This window comes from Meriones unguiculatus, chromosome 14 (assembly GCF_030254825.1).
Source record: "Meriones unguiculatus strain TT.TT164.6M chromosome 14, Bangor_MerUng_6.1, whole genome shotgun sequence".
In the NCBI taxonomy this organism is placed as follows: domain Eukaryota; kingdom Metazoa; phylum Chordata; class Mammalia; order Rodentia; family Muridae; genus Meriones; species Meriones unguiculatus.
The window spans coordinates 14,214,035-14,227,127 of NC_083361.1; the positions used below are offsets into that span (position 1 = coordinate 14,214,035).

The 13,093-nt window shown below is 47.7% G+C and overlaps 1 pseudogene; it reads left to right on the forward strand.

The window, feature by feature from the left end:
* The first annotated feature begins 5,692 nt into the window (after nt 1-5,692).
* On the forward strand, nt 5,693-11,918 carry LOC110547998 (small ribosomal subunit protein uS2-like; annotated as a pseudogene).
* The last annotated feature ends 1,175 nt before the right edge of the window (nt 11,919-13,093 follow it).

A 13,093-nucleotide genomic window follows, 5' to 3' on the forward strand; every position in this document is an offset into this window, starting at 1 on the left:
TTGAAAAGATATCAAAAAATACTTTTTCTTTGGAGAACACTGAGGCAGGAGGATTATGTGTTCTGGGTCAGCCTAGACAGCGCAGTCAGACCCCTTATTTAAGAATGAGGCAGCCAAGTGTGGTACCTTATGCCTTTGATTCCAGCACTCCCAGGGGCAGAGGCAGTTGGATCTGCTGTGGGTTCGAAGGCTAGCCTGGTTTATAAAGCGAGTCCAAAACAGCCAAGGCTAAACAGAGAAACCCTATCTCAAAACAAAACAAAATGAAAAGAGAGAGAGAAAGAGAGAAGAAAACAAAACAACAACAACAACAACAAAAAACAAAACAGGAAGGAGGAGGAGGAAGCCGCGGCAAATACCGGGGCAGTGGTGTCAAACTAAACCTCTGAGCCTGTAGGCTAGCCCCAATTAAATGTTTTCTTATAAGAGTTGTCATGATCACGGTGTCTCTTCATAGCAACAGAAAGTAAGACAAGACCCATGTTCAGGTCCTGTCTGCAAACTTGACCTACGTGTGCAAGAAACATTAAACATGGCCAGGCAGAGTGGCACACGCCTTTAATCCCAACACACGGGAGACAGGCAGTTTGAGTTTGAGTCCAGCCTGGTTTACAGAGCGAGTTCTAGGACAGCCAGGGCTACATAGAGAAACTCAGTCTCAAAAAACAAAACAAAACAAAAACAAAAACAATGCAAACAAACAAAAACAAAAAGCAGAAAAAAAACTTTTTATTTGTTTTAGTGCTGGGATTTAAATCATGTATTTTTATGGGTTAGGTTCTGCTCATGGCTTAGGTGTGTGGTTCTGACTCCCAACACCTCACAATCTCACTAACCTGTCAGTCAGGGTGCTGGGAGAAGTATGTAGTCAGCTGAAGGCTCAGGACTGGGGCAAGATCTGCTTGCTCACTCAGTCAGTATGAGCAGCAGGCCTTCAGCCCCTGACTCAGTCACTGTGAGCCTCCGTCCCCATTGAACATGATCAGACCTTTTTTGGTTTTGTTTTAAAGTTTATTTATTTTTGTTTACTGGACTTGTGTGGTTTGCCTGCATGTGCCCTCAAAGGCCAGCAGAGAGCACAGAGTGGCCAGTAGTTGTGAGCTGTCTGCCATGTTTGCTGGGAATCAAACCCAAGTCCTCCTCGAGAGCAGCATGCGCTCTTAACTGCTGAGCCATCTCTCCAGCCCCTACTGGTCAGTTCTCAGTTCATTTGTGTTGCTATTAAAAAACAAAAGCAAAACACAAAACAAACAAACAAAAAACCAGATTGGATATTTTAATTTAAACAAAGGAGTTTAATCAGAGGGTAGGAAAAAAACAATCAAAATTTTACCACTCAGGAAGATCTAGTTCAAGGACTGTATTGCAAACAACCTCATTTTAAAAAGCTAGCCAGGTATGATGGATATGCCTTCAATCTCAAAAAAGGGGAGGCAGAGGCAAGCAGATCTCCATGAGTTCAAGACCAGCCCAGTCTACATAGTGAGTTCTAGGACAGCCAGAGTTACATAGTGAGACCATGTCTCAAACAAACAAAACTCTTTGTTTTTCAAGTAAAAGAAAAGAGACTTATTTAACTTGTAATTATTATGGCTGGGATAGCCAAGAGAACAGTTTCACTGTCGGGTGGAGGACATCCAGTTGTGTCACAACATGAAGGCTGGCATCACGTGGGGCAGGCAGAGCTGTCACATGGTAGGGAAGGAATCTAGGCACGAGGAGTAGCCAGCTCCCTCTTCCGCCTCCTTTTAAGACAAGATCTCACCATGCAGCTCAGACTACCGGTGACCTCACTCTCCATGCCGAAGCCAGTCGTGGTAGAGCATGATTGTAATCCCAGCACTCCGGAAGTCAGAGGCAGATGGATCTCTGTGAGTTCAAGGCCAGCCTGGTCTACAAAGCAAGTCTACGACGGCTAAGGCTACACAGAGAAACCCTGTCTCAAAAAAGAACAAACAAAAACAAAACAACTCTCAGGGCTGGGTTTACTGACAATCACTCGCGCAAGAGACTCTTCCGTGCCTGGAGGACCATTACCTTTGCCTTTTCCTTATTCTTTTTCTTAGAAATGAGTCACTAAGTCTAGTCTGCTTCTCTCACTGTCTGCAAAGCTCAACAGTGTAGATATACAGTGGGCAGAGAAGATTATAGCTGAGTCCATAAGACCCTTATCACTCTCAGGAAAAAATATGGGAAGGATGTAAATAGTCTGGCTTCCGAGGTGCACCAGTGCGTGCTTAATGGAGGCAGGGAACAGAGAGAGGAAGCCACCGCGCCGTTATTTGGACAGGAATGAAGTCCAAAAGGAGTGACCTATGACACAGAAACAGTGACTAATAAGCCAATGAGCTTTGAAAGGATATCTGGCCAGCAGGGGACACAGCAGCCGTTCGGGCAGAGGCCCAGCTCGGCCACTTCCTAGGTTTGTGGGCTGCAGTTCACATCAACAGTCAACAGACAATTCAGAATAGAGATCCAAGTGTTGGGCTATGAAGCCGTTTGTGCTGAGTGTGAGGGTCGTTACAGATAAAACCAGACACTGCTTTCCTCACACCTCTGCCTCTGAGCACTGAGATTATAGGCATGAGCCACCAGAGCAGCTGGACATTCAGTGTAAGGGACTCCCATGAAATGGACAACTTCCCCAGCCTAGGACTGGCCTCTTGTATTACAGAGTGGACCCAGCATTACTTACAGGCTTCTTACAAACCGAGGAGACCATTTGCGAATGCTCCTTCACTCTGAGGCAGGATAGAGGGACAGGGAAACTATGAGGACATAGGAAGGAAAGGGGGACCATCACTCCAGAGTCTGGATCAGACACTAATTAGAATGGTAGGATAGATTTTGTTTGTTTACAGAGTGCTGGGCCTTAAGACCAGAGCCTCAGAGATTCCAGAGAAATGATCTCTCCCTTAGCCACATTCCAGTCCTGGTGGGGACAGATCCGGATCAGTAATAAACTATCGCAGCTGAGTTCAGTATGAATTGAACTCAACTCTGGTTTCTTTTTTTTTTTTTTAATTATTTTTCTTATTAATTATAATGTATTTTTTTGTATCAAAGCTGTAGCCCCCTCCCCTCATCCACTCCCAATCCCACCTTACCTCCTTCATCTCCTCCCATGCCCCTCCCCAAGTCCACTGATAGGGGAGGTCCTCCTCCCCTTCCATCTGACCCTGGCTTATCAGGTCTCATCAGGACTGGCTGCTTTGTCTTCCTCTGTGGCCTGGTAAGGCTGCTCCCCACCTACTCCCCGCTCAGGGGAAGGTGATCAAAGAGCCAGCCACTGAGTTCATGTCAGAGACAGTCCCTGTTCCCCTTACTAGGACACCCACTTGGAGGCTGAGCTGCCATGGGCTACATCTGTGCAGGGGTTCTAGTCAACTCTGGTTTCTTCAGAGAGAGTGAGAATCCTGGGAGGAGGCACGCAATGAGTTCATCGGAAGTGAACATCACAGAGCCTGGAAAGGAAGTGTTGGCTCACGGGAAACCCACTGGGGTTTGGTTAAGCAGTGGTTATGGAGCCACACGCCTTCAAGGCTGAGAGACAGGGGCCTCGTCTTCAGATTGTAGCTAGAACAAACAATATCGTTTTCATGTCCAGACAAGTTCTCCTTATGTAACTCAGGATAGCCTTGCTCCATTTATAGGAATGTACATCTATGCACATGAAAGTACCTGACTCCACCGAGACAGGCCGGCAGGTAGACAGACAAAACATAGGAACATCTTACATACACACACACACATACACACACACACACATACACACACACACTTGGCTTTTTGAGTCAAAACAAAGTCTTACATTTGGCCAAGGTGAACCTGGGACTAGCCATCCTCTTGCCCCAACCTCCTGGGGCTGGCATCACAGGGGGACGCCTCCGTGCTCAGCAACAGTAAATTCTTTTGGCTGCCTTGAGTTTTCTGAGGCGGGCACTGTAAGCGGAGCTAGGGAAACACCAGGGACCATAACTTGAGCTGTCAAAAGTGTTTACTCAAATCTTTGTAAGTTTGGATTCTAATGGAGAAAGGGCCCAGAGGCTAGAGTTTGAACACAGACCTAGGACCTGGTTTAGGCTGTCCAGGCGCTCTCCTCCCGTCTCAGGTCAAACGCTCAGAGGCCAGGGCCGCTCTTCTGGGTGGCCCCATCGTCTCACTGAACTCCAGGTCTGTGCCCTCTTTGTTCAGAACGGCCTATTTTAGGATGTTTCATGTCTACACATTCCCTTTGAATGAAGGAAAAAAGCTCTCTGGGATTGGCTTTGTGGCTTCTATTGGAGTTGGTGGGACCTGCCCAGCTCTCCTCCTCCAGGAACAAGTGGTCTTCCGGGCTCAAACCAGCAAAGATGGCATGAGGCCACTGAAGTCTTAACTAATCAGCCCTGAGGGGCGGAACCAGTCTATCCACAACACCTACCGCCTGCAGAGCAAATGTGACCCGGAATGAGGGAAGGGAGCTTCCTTCCTGACGGCCTGGTCCCTCCACGGTTCATCTCTCTGCTCCCAAGGGCTTGCTGGTGTCTCCTGTGAAAGCCTGAAATGTATTTGCGCGTTCATCTGACCAGAAGAGCAATAGCAGAATGAGAGGGCACCGTTGAGAGAGTCCTGGTGGAGAATGTGTGGGCCCCCCCAGGGGGGCTGGGAAACTCCAGGGCTTCTGCCCTGCCTCCTTTGCCCCCATGGCGCTTCCCTGTCTGCTGCATGCTCTGACTTCTGCTGACCACAGTCATCACAAACACATCTCCAGTGATGAGCGACACCAGCCCCCAGGCGTAAATATTTTTTTTTAAGTATATTTAAAAAATATTAAGGGCCAACCAGGTGTGGTGGTGCACGCCTTTAATCCCAGCACTCGGGAGGCAGGCAAATCTCTGAGTTCGAGGCCAACCTGGACTACAAAGCAAGTGGCAGGACAGACAGGGCCACACAGAGAAACGCTGTCTCAAAAAGCCATATATATATATATATATATATATATATATATATATATATATATGGCTAGGGGATATGCATGTGTGAGTACAGAGGCCCAAGGAGGCCAGAAGAGGGGTTTGAATTCCCTGGAACTAGAGTGGCAGGGGGTTCTGAGTCACCCGACCCAACGTTCAAGAGCAGAACACCTTCCTAGCCACCTAGCCATGTCCCCGCCCACTGGTGTGCATTCTTGTTTTTGATTTTGGTTTTTTTTTTTGTTGTTGTTGTTGTTTTTTTAGACAGGTTCTCTCTACATAGCCCTGGCTGTCCTGGAACTCTCCGTGTAGACCAGGCTGGCCTAGAACTCACAGAGATCTGCTTGCCTTGATCCTAAGTGCTGGGATTAAAGGCGTATGTCCAGCCTGAGTGTACACTTTTGAGCCAGTCAGTTGGGGTCCAGTTTCAGTTCTGCCCATGCACCTCAACCTCATCTTCCTCACCTCTAGGCTGGTTTGCTTTGGGGATTGCATGTGCTTATGTCTGAAGCACCGTTACAGCCATGTCCGGCATGTAGATAGGTTCAGCATGGTGGCACACACGCTCAGTCCCAGCACTCAGGAGACAGTCGGGCAGATCTCTGTGATTGGAGGCCAGCCTGGTCTACATGGTGAGTTCCAGGACATCCAGGGTTCTTCCTGAATAGGAAGAACTTTTAACTTGAGTTAACCAGGAAAGAAAAGACTTTCAGAGAAAGGATAAGACACACTCAAGGATGGGTGAGTCATACAGGCCTCGGCAGTAGCTAATGGTGAGATTTTGGAATTCCACTGCTCACTGGGTAGATCTCTAAGAGAATCCTCTTGTCTGTATCATTTCTCATTTTCATTGAGTAGGGTTCTAGGATCGTTCTGGAGGTGCCTTGGACAGAATTGTAATTAAATAAGATAAAACATGAAACAAAAGGTCCTGTAAAGGGGTTAAAATGTCTTTTCGTATAAATGAGGTATTTGTGTGTGTGTGTGTGTGTGTGTGTGTGTGTGGTGTGTGATTGCCAGAAAAAGACAGGCTTATGGGGCTGGGAAAGGAGAAAGGCCACAAGTGCTTAGGCCATAAGCATGTAAGCATGATTCATTGCTATTCTAACATTCATTTGAAATATCTCTGTGTGAAAGAAATATTGTTTCCATGTAGGCAACCTCCACGGCAAACATTGTTAATCCCATTGGAGTTTTTTAAACGTTAGATTTATTTCATTTGGAGTGTATGAATGTTTTGTTTGTATGTAGGCCTATGCACGTGGGCATCAAGGCCCCACGGAGGTCAGCAGAGGGCATCCTGATCTCCCGGAACTGGAGTTACAGATGGTTGTGAGCCATGTGTGTCCTGGGAACCAAACCCAAGTCCTCTGAAAGAGCAGTAACCACTGAGCCATCACTCCGGCCCCGTGTATTGAAAATGCTGGCTCATAACAAGACAATTCAACCAGATGTCCAGGCTCTTTTTCATTCCCATGTTTCTTTCTTTCTTTCTTTCTTTTCTTTCTGTCCTAAGTTAACAAAGTCAGATTGCCTGGGTTCAAACCCCAAAGCTGCCACTTGTTAGCTCTGTGATCTTGGAAGGTCTTTCTGAGTGTTGCTATCCTCTTCCGTACCAAATGAACATGAATCATAGCACCAGCAACACAGGAATATTGGGAGGGTTAAGTGAGGAAAATTGGTGACGTGTGTGGCATGTATTAAGTGCTACAGTCCAGGTAAGAAAGTTACAGACCAAGAATATAAGGCCAAATTAGGGTCTTTTATTAGCAAGCAACCAAGACCTCTCTATGCTAAAGCTCAGAAGCACAGAGATGTTTAACCGCAAAACTCACAATTACATGGTCGTCAGATGTAGGTCGGGGAAACCCTGGTAACATTTATGTTGACTACAAATTTAGCAGATATTTTGGTATCCATCTGGGCTATCCTCAGAGTTGTGAAAAGTCCCAAATGTGATGTGAATGTGTTGCCATGGTGGCTATGACTGTTCAGGGGGTTTAGGAGCTGAAAAATTGCCTGAGCAGACACAAAATAAAACCAGGGTAAGATTGGATGTCTTACTCACTGGGGCTAAGCTTACAGTTTCAAAGGGTTAGTCCGTTATCATGATGTCGGGGGCATGGCAGAAGCATGGTGACACTCATGACATTGGAGCAGTAACTGTGAGTTCCATCCTGATCCAGAGAAAGCGAGCCTGGGCTGGGTGTGGGCTTTTGAAATCTTCAAGCCCACCCCCACACATTTTCTCCAACAAGCCCACTCCTCCTAATACTCCTCAAACAGAGCCACTCCCTGACTAAGCATTCAAATACCTGAGCGTGTGGGGACTATCCTTCTTCAAACCACCACACAGAATAAGATGCCATTACCTTGGTCACTTCATAAGCCTTTAACTACATTGTAGTACATCCAAGTCTATTCATCATAAGTTCCACTAAGGATGACTTGGGCTGTGATTGCAGCTCAGTGGTAGGTTCCTTGCCCAGCCCAAGGCCCTGGATTCTGTCTCTAGTGCCATAAAAATAAAACTGTAAGTAAGATTTAAAAATTAACAATAGAATAATGACTGGGCCATGCTTGACTGGTATTCCACAAACATGGACTGATAACTATCGTATGTCTATCCATCCATCCTCTATCTCAGTGCTGGGGATAACATCCCGAGTCTTTTTTTTTTTTTTCTTCTTCTTCTTCTTTTTTTTTTTTTTTTTTTTTTTTTGACTCAGGGATTCTCTGTGTAGCCCTGGCTGTCCTGGAACTCTCTCTGTAGACCAGGCTGCCTCTTGAGTGCTGGGATTAAAGGTGTGTGCCACCATGCCTGTCCTAAGACTTCGGTTTTTTTTTATTCTTTCTCTTTTTTGGATAGGGTTAGGATAATTGAGACAGGATGTTGCCCAGGGGCTCAGGCCAGCCTCGGCCTGCCTGGTGCTGAGATAAGCATACACAATCACAATCATCTCTAGACCTTTGTTTTTCATTTAAAAGGACTGGTGGACAGGTGGAAGTGACCTGACCTGTCAACTGTATCCCAAACACCCTCCTCACTCTTTCGCTGCTTGGCCAGTTGACAGGTTTTGACTTATTTATAAAATGGGTTGAGCATTTCTAACTCAAGAATCTGAAATCTAAACGTTCCCAGATCCTAAAGGTGTGTATGTGTGCGCGTGCTGTGTGTGTATGTATGTGTATGTGTGGCCTTGGCTGTCCTGGACTCACTTCATAGACCAGGCTGGCCTTGAACTCACAGAGATCCACCTGCCCCTGCCTCCTAGAGCGCTGGAATTATTAAAGGCGTGTGCCATGACCGCCCAGCTAACAACCTTTTTTATGGTTATTGGGTATGTTCTGCTTGCCTGTATTTCCGTGTACCGCCTGCATGCCTGATAGCTGGGGGAAGGCCAGAAGAGGGAGCATTGAAAATATATAACATTGTTTCTTCTCGGCCCTGTGAGATCAAACTTAAAGAATGTAACGTTACTCCTGAGTGTGTATGTAAGGCACATAGGAAGAAATAAATGTGTTCAGGCTTGGGTCCCTTTCTCAGGGTATCTACTTACATAGCATTTTCTGTTTCTCTGGGAAGGAAGCTTCTTCTTCCTTTGGAGAATGGGGCCCCATTCTCCAAAAGAAGAAACAGGGACCCAGAGAGTGGTTTTGAAGGGTTTCCCAGAAAGCTGCAAGCCTTGTCTGCCTCTCCTCTCAGGTTTGCAACAGCTGGTATTTTTTTGCTGTGTCCTATGGGTCAGGCCTTGTAATGCCCACTAATGGCCAAACCCCAGGCTTAACAGTGTAGGCCCCATGCCTAGTGCTTGATGCACAGTAGGTTGGTGTATAGTTTGCACTCTTTTTCTCACATGCCGATGGCACAGATGGGGAAACTGACTGAGAAGTCAGTAACTTGCTACCCAGCGGCAGTGTTGGCTTAATTTGGTTGGTTTGTTTGTTTGTTTGTTTGTTATTGTTGTGTTTTTTGTCTTTTTCTTTTTTTTTTCTTTCTTTCTTTCTTGGGTTTCGTTTTTTGAGACCCTCACGAAGTATCCTTGGCGGTCCTGGAACTTACTATGTGCCTCTCATTCCTGTGCCTACACGTGGTGTCATGGAACCCACAACCTTGGAGGGCGTGAGGTAAAGCCTTATTTTTTTTCCTGTAAAAGGGCATTATAAAATTAAGTCTAGGAGTGCCGGTCTGTTTAGGCAGGAGGGGGCTGGGCAATGAAGTCCCTGGCTCTTTCTGTGAGCAGACACTGTAGGGGTTCTCCCAATGGACTAAAATGGTAGCCCGGTAGTAGGGTGTGCTTTGCACATTTGAGGCCCCGGGGAGAAAAAAGGAATCCTAGCTAGGCAGAGTGTCACATGTCTAGAACCCCAGAACTTGGGAGGCTGAAATAGAAGAATGGAAAGTTCCAGGCCAGCCTGAGCTATATGGCAAAATGCAATTAAAAATAATAATAAAGTGTGTGTTGGCGGGAGGGGAGAAGCCAGGCATAGTAGTACATGCTTTTAATCTCAGCTCTCAGAAAGCAGAGGCAGGTCACTGTGAGTTCTAGGCCAACCTGGTCTACATAACAAGTGTCAGGTCAGCCGGGGCTGCACAGTGAGACCCTGTCTGGAAAGGGGGGTGGGGAGCTGGAAAGATGGTTCAGCAGTTAAGGGAGTTTGCTGACCTTGTGGAGGTGACACCAGCTTGGCTGTGTCAGACAGTACAGTTAATGGCCTGTAACCCCCGTTCCAGGGGATTGAGCACCTTCAGTTTCCGTGAATGTACATGTGACCTACACAAATCCCAACGCAGACACGTGTTTATACATTCTAGTAAAAATAAAATAGACGTTTGATAAATAAAAAAACCAAACAAAGCACTGGGACAGAGTGCAGCCTGCTAACACCCTCATCTACTTCCTGTCCTGGGGCCGGAGAGCTCCTACCGGCATCCGGGCTGCTCCACCTGGGCTCAAAGCCTCCAGGTGAGGCTCAGCTCCAGGCCTCCCTGCCTTCCCCACAGGCCATCTTGGTGGCATCGAGGGGCTAGTTCTGAGTTACGGCGCTGACATCACAGAAACTAGGGATTCCCCAGTACAGCCCAAGCTGGGAACATAGGAGCTGAGTTCCAGTCTCCATTCTGTTACTGCTATCCACGTGCCTCGAGTAAGACTTCCCTCCCCGTGGCTCCACCGAAATCAGCAAATGCTGCCCGCAAGCCCAGGGTTCCCCCAAACTCTGGAGAACCCTCGGGGTGTGGGAAAGAACTAGAAACTTGAGAGGTAGTCCTTTTGCTCTTGCTCTGGGTTTTAACTTCTCTATATAATTGCAGTGGCTGCCTTTGAAACTCTCACTGTGGAGTCACAGTGAGGAAACCGAGGTCCAAGATAGGCAAGTCACACCCCAGGCTTCCTGGTTTTCATTTCTCACCTCTTACCACATCCCTTCCATTTCCTGTTTGTGCCAGCCTAAGCCACAGCACTCGGGATTCTCAAGCAGGGAGAGTTCAAGTTTCAGGTCACCCTGAGCTACATGATAAGACCACGTCTTTTTGTTTGTATTTTTGTTTCTGTTTAGTACTTTTTTGAGACTGGGTCTCCCTCTGTAGACAGGTGGGCCTCATAGAGATCTGCCTGTCTCTTTCCTGAGTAGTGGGATTAAATGTATGTGCCACCATGCTTGGCTTGGGGCCCTATTTTACAAAACATGGATAGGTAAATAGTAGATAGATAGATAGATAGATAGATAGATAGATAGATAGATAGATAGATAGATAGATAGAAAGGCAAGGCTCAAAAATAAAGCAGAGAGGGCTAGCAAGAGAGCTTGGTAGGTAAAGCATTTGCCATACAAGCCTGAGAACCTGAATTGGATCCCTGGAGACTCACATAAAGACAGAAAAAAATAACTGACTCCACAGAATCATCCTCTATTCTACACATGTGCTCACAGGCCCGACACATGTGTCACACCACACACACACACAAAGTTATAATAAAATTAAGCAAGGAGCTATCCTCGCTGCCCGGGGACAGGTCCATCCGGCGTTGTTCCTGATTCCCGGAGTAACTTAAAGGGGAAACTTACTCAACATCTGGAGCCCTTGATGTCCTGTAGGTGAAGGAGGAAGAAGTCCTCAAATTCCTCGATGCAGGAACCTACTTAGGTGGCACCAACCTTGACTTTCAGATGGAGCAATACATCTACAAAAGGAAGAGCAATGGTGTCCACATCATCAATCTGAAAAGGACCTGGGAGAAGCTGTTGCTTGCAGCTCGGGCTATTGTCATTGAGAACCCTGCTGATGGCAGCGTCATCTCCTCCAGGAGCACTGGCCAGCGAGCTGTGCTGAAGTTTGCCGCTGCCACTGGAGCCACGCCAATTGCTGGCTGCTTCACACCCAGGACCTTCACTAACCAGATCCCAGCAGCTTTGAGGGAGCCACGGCTTCTAGTGGTGACTGGTCCCAGGGCTGACCACCAGCCGCTCACAGAGGCCGCTTAGGTCAACCTGCCCACCATCGCTCCACGCAGCACAGATTCTCCTATGGCCTATGTGGACATTGCCATCCATGCAACAAGGGAGCTCACTCAGTGAGCCTGATGTGGTGGATGGTGGCCCGGGAAGTACTCCGCATGGGTGGCATTTTCTCCCATGAGCACCCGAGAGAGGTTAACTTCTACAGAGTTAACTTCTGATCTTAACTTCTACAGAGACCCAGGGGAGATGGAGGAAGAGGAAGAGGCTGCTGCTGAGAAGGCTGTGACCAAGGAGGAATTCCAGGGTGAATGGACTGTGCCAGCTCCTGAGTTCACTGCCACTCAGCCCAAGGTGGCAGACTGGTCTGAGGGTGTGCAGGTGCCCTCTGTGCCCATCCAGCAGTTCCCTACTGAAGACTGGAGTGCTCAGCCAGCCACTGAGGACTGGCCAGCAGCTCCCACAGCGCAGGCCACCAAATTGCTTGGAGCCATCACTGAGTAGTCGTGGGCTCCTCTGCAGACACCTGAGCAAAGAGAGAAAAGGTGGAAGGAAAATAAAGTTCCTAAAAGCTTAAAAAACAAACAAAAAAACAAAACAACAACAAAAAAAAAAAAACAAGGAAAGGATAGAATAGACAAGTGGATGATTGGGTTGGGTTTCAAGAGGAATTATGTAACTCCCACCTGGGGGAGAATTTTATTTGTCGGGTGGGTCATGTGAGAAGATGAGGCAGGAGGGACCTTTCCAAGAGCAAACTCTTCAGCTATCTTAGGAAAGGAAGGGGAAACAGCAAGTGTAAAGATCCTGAGGACCCAATGTTCTAAGAGCAACAAGGAGATCATTGTGACAGAAGCATGTGCATGGGAGCAGAATAAGTAAGATATAAGAACAACCAAGGATCCAGTGAGGTAAGACTTGTGTCAGCAGGGGATGAGCCATCCCTCAGGGAAACCAACAGCAAAGGGAGCCAGTCCCTTTGGGTATTCCAACAGGAGGAGCCCAGGCACTTGTGCAACACTGGGGACAGCACTCCAGTTGCTGGAGCCAGTATAAAGTAAGGGTGCCTCCAACTCAAGGTCGGGGGAGCGTGAGAAAGGCCAGAGGGACTGGGAGGGAGGGCCAGGGGTTCAGAAGGCTGTAATCAGAGAGGCAGAGAGGTGGCTGGTTTGTGAGAGGGACGAACAGTGGGAGGGCAGTGGACACAATTGAGAGAGGACCAAGAACTATGGTGGGGAGGCTTTGCAGAAAACCAGGCCAGCCTCTGTCATTGTCACACACACATCCCCAACACACACACACACACACACACACACACACACACACACACGTCAGAAGTGGGTGGAGGAGCTGCTGCCATTGGGACCATGCAACAAACACCTGCACCTGACGGGCCCAGAATGCTCTGGTCCAGTTTCTCTTTCCTTCCTTGACACTCTCTAGTAGCTTCCCTGGCACTGTGTCCCAGGCATCTTTGAGTGGGCAGTGCCTAAGCAGGGCTGAGATGGTACCCAAAGGGGAAACCCCCTTAGTTTCTGTCTCACAGAAGGAGCTCAGTAGGGAAACCCCAGAAGTCCCAAAAGGAAAGTGGGAGTTTGGGGAAGACCAAGAAACCCCCATGCTCTCTCAGAAGATGGGAAATCAAGGGTGTGGTTGAGGACAGGGTTGTGCTAGAAGGG